Source organism: Rhea americana, unplaced genomic scaffold, assembly GCF_003343005.1.
Source record: "Rhea americana isolate MKP2758 unplaced genomic scaffold, rheAme1 scaffold_42, whole genome shotgun sequence".
Taxonomy (NCBI): Eukaryota; Metazoa; Chordata; class Aves; order Rheiformes; family Rheidae; genus Rhea; species Rhea americana.
Genome location: NW_028186557.1, coordinates 2,320,566 through 2,327,092, shown reverse-complemented (window position 1 = coordinate 2,327,092; position 6,527 = coordinate 2,320,566). Strand labels below are relative to the sequence as shown.

At 45.2% G+C, this 6,527-nt stretch overlaps 1 non-coding gene across 1 annotated transcript; it reads right to left on the bottom strand.

Annotated features, from left to right (window-relative positions):
- Window positions 1-1,527: 1,527 nt before the first annotated feature.
- On the bottom strand, window positions 1,528-1,598 carry TRNAS-GCU (transfer RNA serine (anticodon GCU)). Its single transcript has one exon. It is a non-coding gene; the product is annotated as a tRNA-Ser (tRNA).
- Window positions 1,599-6,527: the final 4,929 nt, after the last annotated feature.

Here is a 6,527-nt window from a genome sequence, read left to right as displayed (position 1 = left end):
ACTCTAGAGGACTTAGCTCATAAGGGACATACTAAATACTCAGGAGGTACAGGAAATGAGGAGACTCTTCCCAAGTCCTGAAACCAGGCAATAAATTTAATAGAGTCCATGTTTCTCTCCATAATGGATTTTAATACTGACTTTGCTTTTGTAGAATTGTTTTAATTTTCATTGTTTGGCTCTGGTTATTTTCTTACTCTGTCTTTTTTGTTCCGATGTTTAGGACCTGAGGCTAAATGGAGACTTTATTTCTTTGTATACAAATGTTCTAGCTTTCATGAAATGGGAGCCAAATCCTATTTTGACTTGCTTTGTTTGCCAACAAAATATTGCCAACAAAAGGATTTCTTGACTCCTTGGTTTTGGGGAGTTACCCCAGCAGAGATAATTGTAAAAATTAAACTGTAAGAAATAAAGCTGGAAAGGACTGCAAGTCCATTCCCTTGCCCCATGTCTGGAAGACCTGCATCAAAATCACTCTTGGCGGATTTGTCTTGCTGCAATTTAAGTTCTGTACCTAACAGATACGAGGAACAGATTAATTCCCTTTTGATTTGCAGCAATCTTTTTTGTTTTCTCTCCTTTCTCTAACCTCCTTCGCTTCAGCCTAAATTGTCCCCATTTGTTTATCCTCTGCTTGTATGTCATGTCTTCCATGACCTTCCTTTTTTTGTATTTTATTTTTTTTCCTGAGCAATTAAATTGGTCTGTTTTCCCTCTCGGTTTGCTAACAGATTCTAGATACATTGTGGAGCGATGCAGAGAAATGAAGGATCGCTTCTCGTGCCTCACGGAGGAATACTTGAAGCTTTGTACGCGTGAATGCAATGGCAACCACAAGGGATACCTCAATGTAAAATTTCAGCTCATCGGAGGAGAAGGAATGTGCAACCTCTAGTGGTTTCAGATGAACATGGAGGTGGTGTCTCCTGGTCAAAAGCACACCGTAGATGWACAGGACTCTCTACAGGTCAAGCGGCTTGGTCCCAAAGAAGCTTACAGCCTTTTCTACATCTATCCTGCTAACTAATCCTTGGCRGGGTTAATTAGTCTATGTGCTTCAGTCATGGCCAGACTGTCTSCAGTACTTGTGCGAGTTAGCTTGAAGCCAGCTAAGATCTCTCCTGCATCCTCTAATGCAATGCAATGTATGAAGCAGGCAGAGAGCAAGCCAGTCTCTCTATCCCCTTCTGCAGAGACTGTCCTATGTTGGGTCAGGGGTGCTTTGTTAGAGCAGYGCTGCAGTGAAGCCTTCTGCTAAGAAGGGCATTTTGTTCCCATTACTGCCCCAAGACCGTTGTATTYGCTGTACCCAAGAATTTTCCAAACTTTTTGCAAGTATGGTCATCCTAGGGCTCATTTGTTCTCGTGCAGTCCTTTCACTTCCTGCCCTATTTTCATGTGAGGGAGTTTAGTTTCTCCAGGGCTGAAGAATGAGAAAAAAACTGTAATAGTTTCTGCGGAAAGAATCATAGAATGGTAAGGTTGGAAGAGACCTCTGGAGATCATCTAGTCCAACCCTCAGCGTGGCCCATACGGGGATTGAACCCGTGACCTTGGCATTAGCAGCACCACGCTCTAACCAACTGAGCTAGGCCTGCCCCCCTGCTGTATTTCTATATTATTTTTATATTATTTGGGAAAATGCTAACTGCCTTTCACTGTTGACTGTGTATACAGCTCTCTGGAGAGGATAAATACCCTGAACTTCCTCAAGGCTTGCAACCAATACCCTGAGAAACCTGAGTTGATTTTTGGATTTTAAAATAGAAGTGAAAATGACAACTGAGAGATTAAGGATGCAAGATCTGATTGGCAAAGGAGYGGGAATCCGTATGATGGTAATGCAGGTGAAGTATGCAGGAGGTTTTATGGTCCGTTTAGCTGAAAGTTGCAAGTTGTTTGCTTGCCTTTATGTGGGGGGTCCAAAGCAAGATGTCCCTAGAGTACTCTGCTGGCATTGGGTATCAATACTAGTAAATGGCAGCATGAGGCTTTACTCTGTCCTTGGAATATTTRTAAGTAACGAGGCCAGGAAATCACCCAAAGAGAACTGCCAATGATATTTTCAAGAATTGGTACCATGATTGTATCCTGCTACCTGCAGACACAAGGTAAAATATCAYGACATAGATCTAGTGCCTCTTTCTGTCTTCCTTTTACCTACACTGAGGAAGGAAAAACRGCTTTCTCAAGGCTTTCTGTCTTATCACCACGCAGGTCGGGTTTCACTTTGGCTGCTTGCTTTAATTGCTATTTAATGAAAAAGCCATAAAAAGCCTGTGGAATAACCAGTAAGTCAMTAATACGAATGGGAAGGAAAAAAAAAAAAAAAAAGTGCATTCCTAAAATGATATGAGAGCAATGAGGATGTGTTCTTCTAAGATATTTCAATTTTTTTCTCCAAAAAGCTCTGAGGAGGCTCCCATTTTTCCCTATGCCCGCTGTGATTTCTGTTTCCCTGTCTCTCAAGCCATGAACTGCCTTTGAATCCAGTCCAACCCCGCTCCTCTGCCAGGCAGACTGGTGTGGGTGGTGCTGACTGTACACTTACCCAGTGCTGCCAGTAAACTGCTGCCCGGGGGTGAAGCTAGGAATATTTTTATTGTTAAGCTTTTATAGAACAAGCAGAGGCTACTGCTGAACTGAGGATAAAAACATGCTGTGAACTGAAATAATTAACACTGCTTTGATCACAGAAATGTGAGTTGCTTTATGTATGGCAATATAAGTGTCACAAAGTTCACAGGAAYGAGTGAAAGGTGTTAATGATGTTTCTTCATTAACCTAATCCTCTCRATTGGCATTTTGGGGATTAGGTCCTGTTTCCATCCCTGCCGCTAATCTGCTATACGATCTGGAGCAAGTTATYTCACCCCTCTGTGCGTGTGTTTCGCCTCTTCTCTCTCGTGCCTTGAAGCTCTGCAGGGCAGAGGCTGTTTTACAGAGTGTCTCTATAGTACATTGAACTGTAGCKGCACAATCTTGGTTGACAGCTTTAAAGTGCTAATGTAATGCAAGCACCAATTTATCAAAATTGTGTTTATTGAAGTATACACATTCAGCTATCACTGAACTTCAAATAAATGAAGAGAGCCTGTCAGCAAGGACGGCTGCCGGCTCGGTGCCTGCTAAGAGCTGTGGCTTTTTGGCTACGTGTTTCTCGAAGGTCTGGGTGCGCTGTTGTGCGTGCTCTGGGTTTCTGCATTACTCCTGCAGACAGGATGACTAGATCAGCTGTGCTGACTTGTTTACACCTGCAGAACTGTGAGAGATGCAAGATTGTCTTTTGCTTGGTTGTTTGGCAAAAAGCAGTTCCGAACAAAGAGCTGATGAGGCCTTTTGTTGAGTAATTAAATATACCTTTCTCCTGAGTAATTAAATATACCTTTCTCCCTCCTTAGGGACGCTGCCCTTTCCGTGCCTTTGCCACTGCCCTCTTCAGGCTGTGGTCTGAGGAGGGATGGTGCTGGATCACCTGCTGGAATAATTTGTGACAGTTTGAAGCACAGTTTTGGTAGTCAGACTGTGAAGAGTTGCCACYAGTGAATTGAAATCAGGCAATAGTGACATTGTACTAGTATGACCCTTTGGCATGTGCATTATCGCTTCCTCCTGTGTCTAGCCTTGGCTTGCCTTCCAGTTGGCTTGCCAAGTGCCAGCCCTGCAAGCTCCTGAATAGCTGCGCTGAGTCCATGTGTTACCTGTCACAGCAGAAGGTGAGAATGCATGTCCGTGGAGGAGATGGGGTTGCAGGWGTTACCTGAAAACAGCAACTGCAGATTGTTTCCATTTCCATCTCAGCCAGTTGAAGATCTGAAGGTGATGGCTATGCGAACAGCTGGAAGGTTATGCTGGCAGATAGGAAAGCTGTAGACATGGGATACTGCCAAGGAATGAGCAGACACTGCCTTCTGCCCCTGGCCAGGCACAAACCTGCAGCAGGAGGAAAAGCTTGGGCAAGTTCCTGTGGCTGTTTCAGTGCATGCTGCTCTGGGCAGGTGAAGGATGTTTGYGTGCCTCCCTGCTTCCTGGCTGCTGGAGTTGTGCAGGCAGGCTTGCAGACCTCTTGTACAGGGCCTGCTGACATTAGTGGAGTTGCTGTGTGTGCTGCTGTTCCCCCTTGGCATGCGCCCTTGGCATGCTCCTGGCTTGGGGAGCAATGTGTGCATGATCTGGCCAGTAATCCGGGGTGTCCCTGCTGCAGCAGCTCCTGGGTTCTACTGGGTAGTGTGCTTGTGGCTCTCTGAAGGGGAGAGAGAGGTGACTTACTAGTTCCCCTCCTCTGCRCACCAACAGAGCTGGAAGGCCCCTTCCCTGTGGATGCTTTGGCTGTTTTATGTAATGYGTGCATTGGTTTGGCTTGCGTGTATTTGGTTTCCTCTGTAAAGAGGAAATCCTCTATTCTGTACTCCATTTTTATTCTTTCCTGCGTATCCCTTTCTGCTCTCTTCTCCCATCTTTTATAAATCTGTGGGTGGCCAGCCTAGGGCAAACCTCAAGCCCTGTAGTGCTTTTYCTTCTCCCTCTCCTGCACGCCTTGTAAGAGTCCTAGGCAGGCAGCATCGTTATGCAAGCACACAGCAGGGACAGGGAACATCTATTCAAACAGAAGAACAAGCAGAAATAGTGATTTTTGAAAAGCTGCAAAGGTTTTGGGAGAAYGGGAGTGACATAGGAGAATCTTACTGTCCAGGTCTCGGTGTTGGACTGTGTAGKTATTGGAGGTGTCCCTTTGCTGACTGTTGCTGCCCCAGGCAGGTCAGCCTCAGCAGCAGTGTGCAGGGTGAATGGCTCTCTGCTGGGGCCGGCTCTCCCAGCAGCAGGTTCTCATTGCAGACTATCCGTGGGCGCTGCAAGAGGCAGGCAGAGCTGGCGTGTGTCCTGGCTGACTGCTAGCACGGACCACGAGCAGAGGTGGCACAGACCCTGCTGGCTGGGGCTAGCTGCTTTGGAAGTCTCCTGGGCACAGAGGTGCACTCTCATCCAGGCTGAGAGTTAGCATCCACTCAGCCTGGAGAGACGAAGGGAGTTTAGCAGAAGCAGAAGTTTCCCCAGCGTGCCTATCAAGTGGCAGCTTAAGTCAGCCCAGGACARTGGAAGGTATTTTTCAGCCTGGGCACGTATTCATCTCCATCCAATCTTTGCAGCGTCCAGTCCTGCTAAAGAGCAGAGACATATCTTTCCCTGGGCTTGTCTCTAGCTTGATGTCTTTCAGAAGTTAAAGCACCATATGGAAGTTGATGGCACAGCCTGACTAAGTTATCTGAGAGAGAGAGAGAGAAAGAGAAAACTCAGAGCCCACTTTTTTTCAGATAAAGGAAGGTGTGGGGGTGCCATTTCCTCAGCAACTGAGGTGGTTGCGTTGTCTGATGAAACTCGGTCTCTCCTCAATAACACTTCTGCTAAGGGGCAGTTGGGAAGTATTTCTGCTCCATAGTAAACTTCTGGGAAGATTAGATTTGAAGTCAGAACGTGATTATCTTTTTTAGTTCCTATTTTCTCAGTGGATGCTGGATTTTGCATATGTATGATGCTTTTCTTTGTATCAATGACATTTCTGCTTTTAACTCTGATGACACTGCATCCCTGATGTATTCTTGAGGGGTTTTTCCGTCATTCCCCTCTTCCTTTCACCCACTGCTTTTTTGTAATTTCCCCTCCCCTTCTTTTCTTCTTCGGAAGTTAAGCACTGGAATTTCTCACCGCTGAAACTAAGCGTTATTTCTGCTGCTGTGCCTTCTTTTTTAATGCCTTGGACTAGTTGCTTATCCCTAGATTCCCAGATTTCTCCCTCATTTGGAATATCTAGTTTTTATGCCCTTTGGACCCAGTTTCCTAAGGTACTTTATGGGCAGAGATGCTTGGAACATATGGGCACTCAGCATGTCTGAAAACTGAGTGCTTGTGTCTCTAGGTAGACTGACAGAAATTAAACTGCTTTTGAAAGTCTAGAGAACTTTTAGAAAATGTACCYTCCCTCCCTAAATATGATTTCATGATTTATTGTGAAGATGGTAAATTAGCTTTACTGTTCCTAAGTGGTCATTTTTGTAGCCTTGCAAGTCAGTGTGTCAACCCACATCATTAAAACTCAATGCATGTGTGCTTGATATTAAACAAATTGGATAGCTCTGAGATTGCTTATTTCTTCCAGGGATTCAAGGATGAATTGAACCAAAGCGGTTTGCAGCTCGGCGTGTTTCAGCTCAAGGCTGCTAATGACGCATCCTAGAAATGCAGAGCATCAGCAAGTCCTTTGTACCTTGGTAATATTTTTCCTGCAGTAACATGAGAGCAATTATGGCTTGGAAGGATGGGAGCTGGAAGGCTGGAGGAGATGAAACAATTCGAAGAGGAGAACAGGATTTTGTGAAGTGAAAGGAGGGGTGTATGTGGGTGGGTGGAGGAGCAAGCATCTATACATGGCTAGCTCTAGCAGCGGCTTTAGAAATATATAGGAATTTGGAAAGATACTTGTAAAACACCTGCAAGTGTGTATATGTTTCATGGAAGGAGAAGGGGAA